The sequence below is a fragment of the Pelodiscus sinensis genome, chromosome 20 (assembly GCF_052426305.1).
Source record: "Pelodiscus sinensis isolate ZL-2025 chromosome 20, ASM5242630v1, whole genome shotgun sequence".
Lineage (NCBI taxonomy): Eukaryota > Metazoa > Chordata > Testudines > Trionychidae > Pelodiscus > Pelodiscus sinensis.
In genome coordinates, this window is record NC_143071.1 from 20,787,005 (window position 1) to 20,803,790 (window position 16,786).

Consider the following 16,786-nt stretch of genomic DNA (forward strand, 5'->3'; position numbering starts at 1 on the left):
GAGCTTAAACCTATGGCCAATATCAGTTTGCCTAGCTGATCATATTTAGTCCTAGTATAATTAGAGTGTCATTCAGACTGTATCCACACAAAGACAAGTGTAGAGTCCTGCACTTGGGACGGAAGAATCCCAAGCATAGTTACAGGCTGGGGACCAACCAGTTAAGTAGTAGTTCTGCAGAAAAGGACCTGGGGGTTACAGTGGATGAGAAGCTAGATATGAGTCAACAGTGTGCCCTTGTAGCCAAGAAGGCTAATGGCATATTAGGATGCATTAAGAGGAGCATTGCCAGCAGATCCAGAGATGTCATTATCCCCCTTTATTCGGCTTTGGTGAGGCCACATCTGGAGTACTGTGTCCAGTTCTGGGCCCCCCACTACAAAAAGGATGCGGACGCATTGGAGAGGGTCCAGCGGAGGGCAACCAAAATGATTAGGGGTCTGGAGCATATGACCTACGAGGAGAGGCTGAGGGACTTGGGTCTGTTTAGTCTGCAGAAGCGAAGAGTGAGGGGGGACTTGATAGCAGCCTTCAACTTCCTGAAGGGAGGTTCCAAAGAGGATGGAGAGAGGCTGTTCTCAGTAGTGACAGATGGCAGAACAAGGAGCAATGGTCTCAAGTTGTGGTGGGAGAGGTCCAGATTGGATATTAGGAAAAACTATTTTACTAGGAGGGTAGTGAAGCATTGGAATGGGTTACCTAGGGAAGTAGTGGAGTCTCCATCCCTAGAGGTGTTTAAGTCTCGGCTTGACAAAGCCCTGGCCGGGTTGATTTAGATGGGATTGGTCCTGCCTAGAGCGGAGGGCTGGTCTTGACGACCTTCTGAGGTCTCTTCCAGTTCTGATTCTATAAGGGGATGGTTGGATGAAATAACATGATCTTGGTAACTAATTGACCATTCATTTCCAGTTGGAAATAGGTCAATGGAGGGATGATAGGAGTTGCTATAGGGAACTTTCTGGGTGTCTGGCTGGTGAGTCTTGCCCACATGCTCAGGGTTTAGCTGATCGCCATATTTGGGGTCAGGAAGGAATTTTCCTCCAGGGTAGATTGGCAGAGGCCCTGGAGGTTTTTCGCCTTCCTCTGTAGCATTGGGCATAGATCACAGCTGAAGGACTCTCTGCATGTTGGGGCCTTCAAAGTATTGGAAGGCTTCAATATCTGAGACATAGGTGAGAGGATTATTCTAAGAGGGGTGGGCAAGATTCTGTGGCCTGCACTGTGCAGGGGGTCAGACTAGATGATCATAATGGTCCCTTCTGACCTTAAAGTCTATGAGTCTATGAGTCTATGAGTCACACTGGCTGTAGAGGGTAAATTACACAGCACCTTTCAGCTGAGCATCTCAAAGTATATTACAAAAGTAGGCAAGGATTATGTTTTTTAAACAACTGGGGAAACTGAGGCTCAAAGAAGTGTTGGCCCAGATTTTTGCAGATATTTAGGCACTGCTGTGCTTTTTATTTTCAAAAGAGATTTTTAGCACCTAGGAATCTGTCATTGTTATTTTGCCTGTCAATGATATTTTCGAAAATGAGACTTCAAAGGCCTGGTCTAGACTTCAGAGTTAAGCTGATGTAAGGCAGCTCCCGTTAACCTAACTGTGTGTCTACGCTACAGCATTGTGCCCGCCTAAGAAGGTCGCCCATTTCAGCAACTTAATAACTCCAGCTCCGTGAGAGGTCTGTGTAGTTAGGATTATGCAGTGTCTGTGTCACTGTGTCTGTGTTGGCTGTTAGCCCTCACCCTGGAGCCCAGAAGCTACCTCCCAGTGATGGTTTAAATACTGCGGAGGCTGTATATGGACCCAATTTAGGGAAACAATTTTTTAGTGTAGACTTAGGCTCCTAGTCAGTTAGGCATTGAGCTCAGCAATGACTTGAGCATCTTCAAAAATCTAGGCCTAAGCGACTTGCACATGGTCACATGTTGAGAGGGTGGCAGATGTAAATTCACTGCCCCTTGCTCCAACCACTCTCCTTCCAGCAAAAAGTGAGGCCAAGGAGCTAAGACCTAGGACCAAGACGTATATTTTCAGCTGAGATCTGAAAATAGCTGGTGAGCCAATAAGGAAACTAGACCAATCCAGGGAGACAGCTCCACACATTAAGAGCTGCAGAGGAGGATGCTCTAGATACAGCTGTACAGAATGAGTGTATGTGGGAGAAACTTTTCAGGCAAGCACAGCCATGTTAGCAGTGGAAGCTAGATGGGTTTGAACTGGAATCTCTGATCTCCATGTGCAGAACTTTAGGAAAATGTGGATTCAGATCCAGAGCTGAACTTTGCAACTCAAGCACATATCTGTAGTGAGTCTTCAGGGCAGTAATGAAAGCCTCTAGCAAGCCATATGATGGGCTCAGGGGCCACTGAAGAGGTCAGCTGGCACTGAGAGGTGGGAAGGGAGGAGTACATGGGCAGCTGTGACCCCAGGTACATGAGAGATCTGGGTGGGTCTCTGAGCATGAGTTTGTAAACACACATCGGTTGTGTGTGGAGCACAATGGATTTCGGGGATGAACGTTTTCCTGAGTCTTGGGAAAGGCCAGTTCCCTGCCTAGGGGTCTCCAAGGAGGTGAATGCCGTGAGAAGCGCTATATTTACTTGATTATTTGTAGCAAGAAGCTGAGCTAATAATGGGTGGATCCGCTTTTCGTGAGTGGCTGAAGGAAGATTTCTGGCTCACAATGAGGCATTTGCTGTCTGTGCTGAGAGTTGTATGGCTCCCAAAAGGCTCCTGATGGATGGGAGGGAAATTCACATTTCATTATCTACATCATTGCTACTGGCCAAAACCACACGCAGCTTAGCAAGAAAAACAAAACTGAGACTGCCAATCCTCTGGGAGCCTTACAGGCCTGACATGACCTCCTTGGTTTTCTGCCCCATCTTGCCCTTTAACATTGACCAATCCTGTTTGGATCTGATATGCTTCATGGAATAGCTCCCTCGGACATAGCCTCTAGCCATAGTGTATTCCTGCAGGCATCTCAGAGGTGGCCTGGACTGAGCCATTCCAAGCCATGTTACTGAATCAATGTTATAAAGCTGTAGCCTTTAAGAAGAAGCATGTTCCCTTCTTGGCCATAATGCTGCCCTCCATTCTCGCCACTGCCCTGGCTGGCTGGTCCTGGCTGACCCTTGTTAGTGCTGGGAGGAAGGAAAGGTTGTGACACACTTTCTCTTCTGTTTTCCTCTCACCATCTCTTTAAATAGAGGTGCCCGGGGCCAAAGGGAAATGAAACAGGTGTGCAGCAAAGACGGTTCAGTCTTGTTCTGAGTGGATGTGGATGAGGCAATGTGGCAGGTCAGGCAGAACTTGCTTGTGCAGTTGGCAATGATGGTGGGAAGGCAGATCTTGGCCCTGGCTCTCAGGAAGGAATTTTTGGCTTCCCTTAGAACTGGTTGATGTTGTGCTTTATCATTTCTTCCAGTGTGTCTGTGAAGGGATAAAGGGACCTTACAGCAGCACAAAGTCTGGGAAATCAGCAGGGAAGTCACCTGTCTCCATGCAGGACTGGTCCACCTCTCCACTGAATGCCCTCCAGGTCCCATCTCCTACTTAGTCCTTAGGCCTCTCCCCCAGTGTGCGCCTGACCTCAGTCCCTTGCCAGCTCTCCTTAGAGGCTGAAAGGTCCCTGTCTCTGTGGGACCACCCAAGCTGTTTCCTTTATAATTCCTTCCCTCTCTTCACCATGCGGGTGCAGAAGCTCTATCAACATGTTACTTTGGGAAAGAGTATCAGAACCATCTCCAACTTGCAGTGACTCAATGGAGCTCATTAAAAACAGCTGTGATACTTTGGCCTGGCAGCCTCTGCCCTAAGGCATAAAGGCAAGGGCAGAAATAGCAGAGCAGGAAGGGAGTGGTTGTCTGGAAGGAGATCTGGAGCCACACAAAACTTGCTGTCTCTGGGGTGTGAAATGCCAACTATTTGAATATAATTTCCTCTGATCCCAGGGGTAAGTGGATCCAGAGTACAGCCAAGTCTAGACATGGAAACCAGATTCCAGGCGTGTTTGGATAAAGCTCATTAGCAAGAGGGGCTGGCAGGAAAGTGCAGATTGGAGCCCAGAGTTCTAGGATGATCATGCTTAAGGTCATATGTTTGAACTCTTCTCTGCTTTAGGGCATCTGGCCGGTGTGCTGGGATGGGCACCTTCACTTTAAAGCTGTTGTGATCTCATTGGGCTTCACAAAACCAGGTGACATGCTGTGGTTGGTGTTCTCAGAGTCCTTTCAGCCACCAGAAAGGGAATGAAACTGGGGAGGTGCAAACCCCCACACACTGAGTCTGGAAAAAACACCCCCTGGGAGCTTCCGCAGGAAGAACAGAGCTTCACATAGCCCTGAGAGGTGCTATTACAAGTCCCTTGTAACCAGCTAATTAGGACACAGCTAAGGCTGGAATGCTGCTCTGCTACCTTGTGCCATCACCACCACCACCACCCCTCCAGATCAATGTAGGTTAAACAGGTGAATATGAGAGTATATGGCCATTAGTCTTCCTGTTTTCTTCCCTGGATCTTCTCATACAGACTCTGCAGGGGGTAGGGGTGCTCTTAGGAAGAAGGTTCCTTCAGCATACGTCCTGATTAGAGACAGTGTAACCACCACCAGGCAGATTTGAATCTGGGAATCTCTGAAGCTTAGTATAAGAGCCTCTACAGTTTGAGCTATAAAGCCAGCTGGCTCTCAGCCTAACTTGTAGAGGTCTCTTGACCTTATCTGTTGCTGTGGTCTAGGTGCCACTGCATGGGACACTGAACTACACTAAGTGTGTGGGTTACAACAGCTTTTCCTGCTCTAAGCATGATGGAAGTGCCAGTCCATCCCACACCCACTGAAGGGCTCCTAGTATAGCGTTGCATATGGATGGCTCTCTATGGCAAAGAACCTCCATCCAGACTGATGTACTGTGCAGGCTGCCTCCCTGGCTACACTTAGGGTACGGCTAGACTGTGTGGGGTTTTCAGGATACCAGAGGTATCCTAAAAAAACTCTGTGTCCAGGGAACGAGTTTGCTCTTCCACTTTTTTTTGCAGAAGAGCAAATGTGCTTTTTTGGAAACCCCTGTGTTACTTGTTCTATGAGGAAGAAGGGGGCTTTCAAAAGAGGTTTTTTTCCCAACATTTGTCCCAGTCTAGATGGGCCAAATATCGGACAAGCCTCTTGTGACAAAAGTATTGGGAAAAGCTTTGCAAAATGTGGAGCGCATTTTGCGTAGCTTATTCCGACAAACAGATGTAGTCTAGACGTACTCTTAGAAGATTGCATCTTGTGTTCACAGCCCAGTGCTCTGGGGTATTCAAGATAACTTGCCTCCTGCATCTCTTTCTCCCCCCATGTACGTTTCCTTAGGGCAAAAAAGCGAAAGCAGGTGGGGACTGCAAGTTTCCCAGTATTTCATGGAACAAAATATACTCTTGTAGGCTGCTTTGGGGAGAGCTGGGAATGCTCATTCCTAATTAATGATGATTTATGAAGAGGGCCAGGCAGTAAGATCAGGAAATGTTGCAGCTGCCTGTCTCAGTAAATATGGAGCCTGGATTTTGATTCATGCACATCGGTGAGGGACCATTCCCCGCCTGTCTGTTTGCATTTGAGCTGACAGTCTATAGCCAGAAGGTGCAGATTTGCACAGCCTTCTTCATAGCCAAGCAGGACTCAGGGAGTCTAAGAAGTAGGGGCTGTATTGTGGCTATAAGCAAGTAGGTTAAAGCCAAAATTTGACCTACCTTAATATTGTAATAAACAGAAAGTGATAGGGAATAGCTTCTGAATTTTTTTAACTAAGGAAAATAAATAGCTCACCATTTGAATAGGACCTATTCAAAAACAGCTCCCTTCTCCCTCACTTGCATCCCATGGGCAGAATTCAGCTCGGCTGTGTCTACATTGGTGCGATCTTGCGCAAAAGCAGTTGCTTTTGCGCAAAAACTTGCTGCCTGTCTACACTGGCAGGGAGTTCTTGCACAAGAACACTGACGTTCTAATGTATAAAATCAGTGCTTCTTGCACAAGAACTCTGATGCTCCCGCTCAGGAATAAGCCCTTTTGCGCAACTGTTCTCGCACAAGAGGCCAGTGTAGACAGGCAACATGAATTTCTTGCTCAAGAAAGCCCTATGGTTAAAATGGCCATCAGAGCTTTCTTGCACAAGGGAGCGTCTACACTGGCATGGATGCTCTTGCACAAAAGCACATGCCAGTGTAGATGCTCTCTTCTGGAAGAGTTTTTGCACAATAACTCTTCCACAAAAGAGTTCTTGCTCACGATCATGCCAGTGTAGATGTAGCCCTCAAGTTGTCTCATAGACTTTCATTTCCCCTGCTGGCTGACACCAGCAGTTACTTTAAAAACTTGGTGCCTGAGTCTCCATTATGCTAAGGCCCCTCTATGCCACTATGGTATTATGAAGGTGGTGTAAAGTGGGTGTAAATGGCACCCTGAAAATACCCTTGTTCAGATGCCTCCTTATTGGGTGCAGAGCTGACATAAGAGCTCTACACCAGCCAGCACTTCTCCCAGCCTAGGCTGGGTTTAAGCCAAGTTGGAAACAGGGCCAAAACACTCTACATGTCAGTTCCTTGCTGCTTCCTGAGGCCACAGAGAAGCAGAGTGTGTAAATCAGAGGCACCCTGAGGCTGTGAAAACTTAGACGGAGCACTGCATAGGACCTTGCACAGCCTAGAATGTGCTCTGCTGACAACCCTTAATGTTTAAAGTCAAAATCACGAGACTGACTTAAAAAATGACAAAGGTATTTTTAAATCATACCTTCTGGTTTCTGAGCCTTTTGAGCCGCAACTAAGCCATATCTCCCAGCTTTCCTCTACAATGAATGCTAGAAACTTATTTTTCTTAAAATCAATCAATAAATAAACACTGATCCGCTTGGCAGCCACTCAGTGCAAAAAGACAAATTGCCCAGCTGTGGAGGAATGGTTTAAAAAAAATCATGGGAGGTTGTGGTCATAGAAAAATTAACATACCAACTGTGCACTCAGAAAAACAATCAAAGGACAGATAGATACTTAGATACTTGCTTTTCTTTTATTCAATACTCTTACAAAGCCTATTTGCTAGCAAAACCCCCAGAGTACTTGTCCATTTTTTTGATTGACATTTGACAGAAAAACCTGGTCTGTTAAATGTGTATATACAAATTTAACTCCATTTAATAAAAATCATGAGAAAATGACATAGGTGTTCTAACGACACTCGGGATATGTCTAGCCTGCAGGCTTCTTTCGGAAGAAGCTTTTCTGGAAGAGATCTTCCAAAAAAACTTCTTCCAAAAGAGAGTGTCCACACTGATAAAGTGCATCAAAAAAGTGATCTGCTTTTTTGAAAGAGAGCATCCACACTGAATGGACCCTATCTTGCATTTCAGCTGTGATTACTATGGACTGAGCGGCCAGAAGAGCACCTGTGCTTTTTCCTCTTTCCTCTTCTTTCAAAAGAACTCCCTCTTCCCCGTCCACACACTCCTTTTTCTGAATGAGCTCTTTCGGGAAAGGGCTTCTTCCTCATAGAAAGAGGTTTACCAACGTTGGAAAAACCCCTCTATTTTTTTGATTTTTTGTTGAAAGAACGTGATTGCAGTGTGGACATAAGTGACTTTTTTTGAAAAAATGGCCGTTTTTCCGAAAAAATTATGTAGCGTAGACATAGCTTCACTCTGCAATACAGTAACACTGTTAAATAGGAAGATCTGATTACTTTCAGGATAATGTTTCTTTAAACAAAAGCTTAGTTGTTTTGTCTCTGATATTTACTTGGCAAGGATTTGTAAATTTTTTAAAACTTCCTAACTAAATAGTTTTAAAAACAAGGAAACAGAAATTAAATCTAAGATTCTCCCATGATCACCTGCCTCCAATGGCTGGGGCTTTCATGAACTCAAAGTATCATCAGATTCATGATAAAGTTGGAAAAGGTAGCAAAGTGGACTGTGGGAAGTGCAAAGATAACTTCAAGCCATCCCTGCACCAAATGCAAGAAAGGAACACCTGAAAATTAGGTTCTTTACACCTGATTCACCAGTGCCCTCCACCTTGTGGGTAATATCCATGCAGCCTGGGGAGGTAGCTTTAGACTAGTTTAAAATCGCAGTGAAGCCACAGTGGAGCAGAGTGTAGAAGCCCTCCTGGAACCCGTGTAGCTATTTACATTGCTAGCTTCCACGGGGGGTCTTCCCTGACATTGAAGTGAGGCTAGCTAAATTAGAGTTAGCATGAGTATGCCTACTTGCACCAAAGGCAGCGTAGACGTATTTGGTGTCATCATTCACACCAGTGTGCAGTGCTTGGGGGTGATCAGGGATCAATGTTCACATCACACTCCCTGTCAGTACTCTGCCCAAGACGGGAGAGCTAAGGAACCAAGCAGTGGACCAAATCTGGTGATGAATCCTGCCTGGTGGTGTGCCACTAAGGCATGTTGCACATACACTAAAGACAACAACGTTGGTTGCATTTTACACTCTCTGTGCACTGGTATAAATGACAACACGAGGGCCCAGAGTCTCAAGGGTGGTTAGGCACCAATTGGAGGAGCTGCCTCAAGATCCTTGAGCATCTGGGCCAAGGAGCATAGCAACGAGGAATCAGGCCCCTCATTTAGAGCTCTTGTGTCCTTGCTTGTACTCTTGCACCAGCAACTGTGATGGTCCATAGACATGGATGTTTACAAAATGATGCTGCATTTAGCATAAACCCACTAGAAACAGGTAAGTGGGCAAGTTCTACTCTCAGTTAAATGCATGCAGCCCCGAGAGAGGCTTGCATGCTGCAGAGGCCTGAATTCTGTGAAGGCTCTCCAAAGCAGACAGCCTGGACACTCCTTTCCTTGTTTTGAACTAGATATTTTCTGATCTTCTCCTGATGCTATAAACTGGTTTTGTGTTAACCTTTCCTGTGTCATTTTCACCCACACGCTTTCAAATATCACCTCCCTGCAGGCAAAACCTCTCCTTAAGAGCAGAGGGCAAATGAATGGGGGAGAAATGGTTTATTCTTTGTGACGACACTGCAGTATTTCTAAGCATGAAGAATAAAAAAGCAAGAGGAGAAAATTCCAAAGTTAACATTGGAAATACATGTATGCTTCTGAGCTGGGCTATACTACAGTGATAACTGGGGTCACTATCAACAAAACCCCATCGAAATCAATATCTCTCAGCTCCATAACAACAAAGTGCTTTGTATATAGGATCAGTGCAGCCACCTCTGGAGCGGAAGATAGGAGTGGTCTGGCAGTGCACAGGAAGCCTGTGCAGGAGTGTAGGCTAGGAAATGAGGATTAATATGTTACCAGCCCTTGAGCGGGTGCAAAGCAGCATAACTCATATGTGAGTTTGACTGAATTACACCCGCTGAGGGTCTGGTCCATTGTATCCAATTAAAATGGGTGGAACTTACAGAGATGGACTGTAATTACCCACACTGGAATCTTAGTTTAGGAAGGGAAGTAGAGCTCAAAGGACCAAATTCGTCCTTGGTGTAACTACTGGAGTTACCCCAGGGCTATATTTGGCCTGAAACATCTAAACTATCTCATTTACTGTTATTCATGCTCTACTGGAGATGAAAATGTTTATACTAAATGAGATTCTCTAATACGCCATGGAAATAATAGAGTTGAGGTTTATATGGGCTCTCGTTTACGAGCTTAGCTAGAGAGGCCAACTTGTCACAGATGCTGGGGCAGCCACGGATTCCATGGTTCTTTAACCAGGGTCCCTGCGAGGAGAGGCAGCTGCCCTTTTCCTTTTATCCTCATTCCTCCTCCAGTTTTTCCACTTCCAGCAAGTGGTTCCTAGCCCAGCAGGCTTGGACTCAGCTCCACACCAGGACTTTGTTCCTCCGTGGTGTTTGAAGGCTGGGGGCCAATGGTACACTGGGGAGCTGGTATTTTGAAATTGACTGCAGTTAGCTTAGCAGCTCTTGCAGGGGGATGTTTGCAAAGCCAGAGGGAAAGGGGCAAAAACATGGCAGCTAGGAAGCAGAACAGGTGATATAGGAGGTAGGGGGAGAGAAAGAGAAACTGCTGTGAGGCAGAGTGGCTTTATGATGACTCTAGTTATTTTCTGTAAAGACCCAAAAAATCACCAGTGATCATGAGGCAAAAATCCCTGTGACAAATTTGCCATCCTAGTCACCAGACTAGAGGAAGAAGGCATTTGCACCCATACTTATCCTTACAGAGGAACTGCCTCGCTTGCCTCCATCGCCATGACTAGCAGGAACGGCGTAAGAATTCAGAAGTGTGGGATCAATGCGCTAAGGCAAGGCTACTTAACACGTGGCCGGTGGCCCATTTTCATCCGGCCCATGGGTGGGATCCTTTGAACATGGCCTCCACTGGGAACACGCTCCACAACGGCGAAGCATCCCCCAGGCAGGGTGAGCATTGAAAGACACAAGCAGACAGGCTTGCTGGAACAGAGAGGAACAGGGTGTCGGTGTTTCTAGCCCCCAAGGAGGAGGTGCTGGGAGCGCCGGGGCATTGTGGGAAGTGCTTTGCGTTCATGCCTGTCAATGTGAAAGAAGTTATTTGCATATATTTGCATATATATTTGCATGTGTATGCAACCACACTTAAGTTGCAGCCCTCGGCATGTTCTGTGAGCATCATCGTGGCCCCCGGGACTAGCCCTGCCCTAAGGAGTCAGCGCTGCATTGAACTTGGCACATATGCACACTCCAGACAGCGCCAAGATGCAGCCTGGGTGTCCTCCACACTCAGCACTCCCAGATGTCATCCAGAGGCTATTTCACTAAGTTAAAGACTCCATCTCAGGGTCTTTCCAACTTGCCACCCAGGCAAGATTCGCGTAATGTCTCCTGCTTGATTGGAACCAGAGAGCACCGCACCCTTCCAGGGGGAGCTGGGTAGAGTTTGTACAGCCAGACCTCAGGGAGCCGTATTCATTCCTGCTGGTTCAGTCGGGTCACCTTTGGCAGGTATGGAAAAATGTGTATTCTGCCGTTCTCAAAAGCAAAATCAATGGGCTAAATGCTTCCCTAATGCATCTCTACTGCAGCCAGGGGCACAATGCCAGCGATGAATTTAGCCTGTTTTCTTTGCAGCCTTCAAAATGCATCCACCCAGAACGAGCAGGAATTTACTCTCTAAGCAGGCAGGTGGCCATATTACTAAAAACCTTGCCTACAGTTCAGTTCATTGTTTGTGCCTTTCCTTTCCAGATAGGAACTGCCAAGCCGCTTTGTGGTCTTTCCCTTGATTCCCTTCCCACTGGGAGCCCTAGCATATGCAGACTTGTTTGTCTAAATACAATTTCTAATGTCTCACAGCTTAATGGTAAATGAGATGTTATCATCAATTCTGACTACCACTCGCTCCTCTGGGGATTTCAGATTCTCACTGGGCATCTCACGCTGATCCCCCACTCACAATAACTGTTCTCTCATTTTCATTTCCAGGCTTTTCAAAATGCTGCTTAATTGGTCTTTTAAGTTACTTGCTTCAAACTTTCTCCTGCTACATCTTCCCAAGGCCTGAATAAGCCTCAACATCACCAGATGTCTCCTGTTGGCTAAAACCTGGAGAAAAGGGGTCTGGTGACTGCTGGAACAGGAGACGGTATGCAGGACTCCTGGTTTGACAGCAAATTCCTGTGTAAAAGGGGCCTGGTATTCAGATCACAGCTGAATTGACAGCAGTAAGGCTGTGTCAGTGTAGATGAGAGGAGTAGAGCAGGTTGGAACTGGTCCTAACATTGTGTGCCACCTCACCATATCCTGTACAGGTGCCCCAGGAAGAGAATACATCATTTGCTACCACCCGAGTCTTTGGCCTTTCTGCTGAGGAAAGTGACATTGTTTCTTGCAATATTTCTACTAGAAAGCAAATGGAAAACACTGGCTTATTTCACAGAGGCCACCTGATGATAAGGATGCTCCGTCATTACCCACATGGGGTAGATCCCAGCAGGTGGTCCTGAGCTAAAAGGCACTATATTTCTCTACCCTTCAGCAGAACTGGAGTACCCTGTCCCCAGAAGTCATGGCCTTGCTCAGAGGATGCTGTCATTTGACTCAGACCTGCCCTTGGGGTTTGTGTATGAATGTTGCAGGATGGACAGAGAGGCAGGAGTCTAGGGAGCAAGAACCATTGTATATAATTTGCTGAATTCTTAATAAACCTCAGCTGCTTCTCTTCACCCCAGCTGCCCTGCTGTTCCCATACATAAGCCATTGGGTTGCTATACACAGATGAAAACACATCCTCATTTCTGCTAGCAGAGACCCAGGCTGGAGCCCAGTTGGCAGTAGCCTCTGTTTCTCTCTGCTAGCCATTAATCTTCCCAAGATCACCCCAAATCCCTCATCCTGCCCTCTTCTCTGTGTCTTCTGCTGCCTCCCCCACCTGTGCATGGAACCCTTTCACTTCCACTTAACAGTCTAGTATTTCATATGCACAGAGACTGAGGAGTCTCTGGGCAGCAGCATGCAAATCAAACAGCTGCCACTTCTGATCTGTGGAGAGAGAGAGAGAAAGAGAGAGCGAGAGGGTGGGGGCAGGGAGGGGACCAGAGGAATATGGTGGGAAAGGGGAAAGGCAAAGAAGTAGAGGCAGTGCCAGCCCATCTGCTGGGGGAGGATAATATTCCCCAGCTCCTGCCCAACACATGCTAAAATAGTGACATGGGGGCCCCCTGGAGCTGCTTGGAGTGCTAAGCAATTGCTCAGTCTGCGTGTGCCCAGTGCTGGCTCTGCGAGGAAGAGCGATGACGAGAGCCAGAAAGCAAAATAAAAAGAGTGAGAGAGGAAGCGAGTCAGTGACCAGACGAGGTGTAAAGAGAGAATGTTTCTGCTCGAAAGGGCGGAACTGAGAAGAGGGGAGACGTGGTCGCGGAGCTGGGAGCGTAGCGCAGGGCCCAACGCCTCAGTCAGGAGTGGGTTTAACAGAGTGACACTGGTGTAAAGGAGGGATGAAGCAAGGCCTCTATCCTGTGAGGGGGCTAGCGTCACCCGTATGACTGCAGAGAGTAGGAGGCCAATTTCATCTTTTGTTCCCTCTCACTGTCTTCTTGCCTGTCCTTCCCTTGCTCCCACCAGTGGTCTCTCACGTGGGCCAGCCCTGTAAGGTCCCCCATCAGGGAGGGGCTTCTCGAGGGGCTTTGCGTCTGCCAACACAACACACTGTGCTGCACCCCTCTTCCTGGCTACAGGTGCCAACTTCCCCGCTGGCCAGGGTGCTCAGCCCTGCCTCCGTCCCTGCTCCCACCCCATTACAACCCTTCCCCCAAACTCATGCTCTGCTGCTTCCCCACCCTGAGCGCGCTATGTCCCCATCCTCCCCGGGCATCCCTAATGCCATGGAACAGCTGCTCGCAGTGGGCAGGAGGCGCTGTGGGGGCGGGGGAGAAATTGGTCAGTGGAGCTGCTGGTGGGTGAGAGGTGCTGGGGGTAGGGGGTTGAGGGGGAGCTTGGCTGCCGGTGAGTGCTGAGCATCCACTAATTTCCCCCTGTGGGTGCTCCAGCCCCAGAGCACTTACACAGTCGGTACACTAGGGCCAGGAGCATCAGCCTTGCGGTTCCTGGGCTGTATTGTCCCTAACTAAACGGATGCCACTGTCATCGCCAGTATTTGCCTAGGGCTCCGGAAGGAGCTGCAGGACCGAGTGGGGAGGAACGCATAGAGCTAATCCCTGGAAAGGGGATGCTCCAATTTACCCCTGGTTAGAAAAGCCCTTCCCGAAACACAGTGTCCTTTCCCTTTGGCTGAGACATTCAGCCTCTCGAACACCCAGCCCCAGAAAAAAACAGCCACACCCTAGCGCTGACCCACGCTTACCAAGCCAGCCCGAGGAAGAGGAATCTGAGTGCAGGCAGACAAGGGCCTGTGCCCAGAGACAACTGGGGCAGTGGAGAGAAGATGGAGGGGAAATCAGACTGCTAAGCCGTGAGAGACATGTCAGCGCATGGAGAGCACAGCTAATTTTCTTTCAATAGCGTTCACGCCGCTCCAGCAGTGCCTAGAATAACAAACTCTTCTCACCCTCCACCCCTGAATGCTGGAGGAAGCTGCTGAGAAACTCAATTGATTAGCCGGATGTGTGCGTGAATGAACGGCCCAGCATCAACGCCGTTACTGTCCTGATAGCCAAGGCAAAGGCGGGGGCGAGCCTGCAGGAACCAGCTGTATCTTCCTGCCGCACAGTCCCTTCTTTCAGTTCAGAGACAAAGCAAGGTTTGTTGTTACTAGGGGGCCGGTTTGCAGCCGCTCTGACTGTTCCTGAAGGCGGCGGGATTTGAATCCAGGAGCAAACAGCTCAATCCTGGCATCACACCAGTGTTTGAAGAGGAAGGTGACACCCACTCAGCTGGACCCCGGCGTGCAAGTGAACAGCCTGGCCCAGCGGGGTGGGAATGGTGGGAGCCCGGCCAACCAGCGCTAAGAAGCGACGTGTCCATGCTAAGTCAGCACACATTGAACTGGCTACACCCAATGCATATTAGAGCCTTTGTGTTAACGGTGGAACAAGGATACTTTAAGGGTTTGCAGCTTGTGTAAGAGGGTCATTTCAATGAGCACAAACCCAAATCAGTGCCAAGTGACCTCCCCCACACACTCCGGTAAACAAGCCGTCAGGCAACATGTCAGTAAAAACGCCTGATCCCCAGGCACATGCCAACCTCCACCATTGGTCCCAGTGGCGAATTGTGGGTCCCACAGCTAACGTAGCCAAGGTCTGGCTCTTGTCTGACTCCTCCCCTGGGCCCTTTCCTGTATCCCAGGCTCAACCCACCCTCCCACCAAAGCCAGTGAGCATTAGAGGCTCAGGAATGCAGAATTTTGGTGTTTGCCTCACTTGCTCACACTGTTTGGGCCCCACACCCCTGGGCCCAACCCAGGTCCGTCCCAGCAAAGGGAAAGAGCTTGCTGTGCAGCAGAGGGCATGGGCTTGGAGTGAACAGAGTGTGAAAGGAGGGGGGTTGATTTTCAGAGCCCGGGTACTTGGCCCTTTGGAACATCCACCCCCTTTTAGGTGCCTCAGGTGGGGCAGCCAAAAATGGAGGCAATGAAAATGACGAGTCACTTTTGAAAATGTCAGGCTCCTGCCTCTCTCTGAGCTCTCCCACTCTCGGAGCGGGCGCCTGAGCGGAACTGCTGCATAATTCACTCGGTGTCTCTAGCTCTGTCACCAGATGACTTCTGTCCTAGATCAGCGGAAGAAAACAAGCAGCTAAAAGCCTGGTAGGGCTGTGAACCTGCCTGTCAGGTTTCCTGACAGCAGCAGCATGTTCCTTTGCTTTTGTTTTTCCCAAACTATCACCGCATGTTGCAGCGTTGGCTCAAACCACTGGTCTAAAGACAGATCTTCAGTGGAGTTGGCATCAGTCTCTATGCCATGCCAGACTTATGGCAGCGTACATCTTCCCATTGCTCCTCAGGGCTGACTGAGAGGAGTTACAGAACAGAAGGGTTTTGTCAACAGATACTGTCGACAAAGCCTCTGCCGAAAAAGAGTATCTAGACTACAGCCAGTTCTGTCGACAAAGCAAGTAGCTTTTTCGACAGAGAGTCTAAACGCTCTCTTTTGAAAAAGCACAGTGTAGATGCAATAGTGCCTTTTTTCGACATAACTCTGTTGAAAAAGGCGTTATTCCTCATAGAATGAGGTTTGCCACCGTCGACAAAACTGCCATGTAGTGTAGATGCAGGTATAGTTTTGTCGACAAAAGTCCACTTTTGTCGACAAAACCCTGTAGTCTAGACACACCCGTTGGCTGTGTCTACACTGGCAAGTTTTTCCGCAAAAGCAGCTGCTTTTGCGGAAAAACTTGCCAGCTGTCTACACTGGCCGCTTGAATTTTGCAAGAACACTGACTTCCTACTGTCTGAAATCAGTGCTTCTTGCGGAAATGCTATGCTGCTCCTGTTCGGACAAAAGTCCCTTTTGCGCAAAAAGGCCAGTGTAGACAGCTCAGATTTGTTTTGCGCAAAAAAGCCCCAATCGCGAAAATTGTGATCGGGGCTTTTTTGAGGAAAAGCGCGTCTAGATTGGCACGGACGTTTTTCCGCAAAAAGTGCTTTTGTGGAAAAGCGTCCATGCCAATCTAGACGCTCTTTTCCGCAAATGCTTTTAACAGAAAACTTTTCCGTTAAAAGCATTTGCGGAAAATCATGCCAGTCTAGACGTAGCCATAATGTCTCCGGGGAGGAGAGGAGCACATTGGACCAGCACTTAATTTTCCTTCTTTGGGAACTTCTTTTCTCTCTCTCCCATGTTGGGCTATGTCTACACTGCATCACTATTTCTGGATACTGGAGGTATCCTGAAATATCTATTTTGTGTCTTTAGAATGCGTCCATTATTTCAAAATATAACAAGCTCGCTATTCCAACATCCCTGTTGCACAAGGAGTAAGGGACATGAGGGAGCCAGGTGGGGAGCTGACTAGCTCATTACTTACTCCTAGGCCATCCCCACAGGGCAGCTGGATTCCTAGCAGAAATGATGGCACCAAACAGGGTTAGAAATGGGAACTGGTCTACTGACACCAGGAACTGCTGAGCTTCGAGAAGTTAATGCTGAATTCAAGTGAAGGGTTGAAGCCACAAGAGGAAGGTAGGCAGGCAGGCACCAGACAGTTCCTCCACAGATGGGCTCTGGCCACGATCTGCCATTTCATACTAGGCCTGTGCTTGGCCTCACCAGTACACTTCTCGTTATACCAGCCATGTGGCTTCTCCTGAGGAAAAGTGGTGGCCAGATGTGGTGTATAGCTGTGATCATTCCAGCACAGAC

The 16,786-nt window shown here is 48.1% G+C and overlaps 1 long non-coding RNA gene across 1 annotated transcript in view; it reads left to right on the forward strand.

Moving 5' to 3' along the window:
- LOC142819094 (uncharacterized) overlaps nt 1–12,190 on the forward strand; it is a 99,287-nt gene extending 87,097 nt beyond the window's left edge. Inside the window, exon 5 of the long non-coding RNA XR_012896801.2 lies at nt 11,451–12,190. This is a non-coding gene — a long non-coding RNA (uncharacterized LOC142819094). The remainder of the gene's footprint in view (nt 1–11,450) is intronic.
- Nucleotides 12,191–16,786: the final 4,596 nt, after the last annotated feature.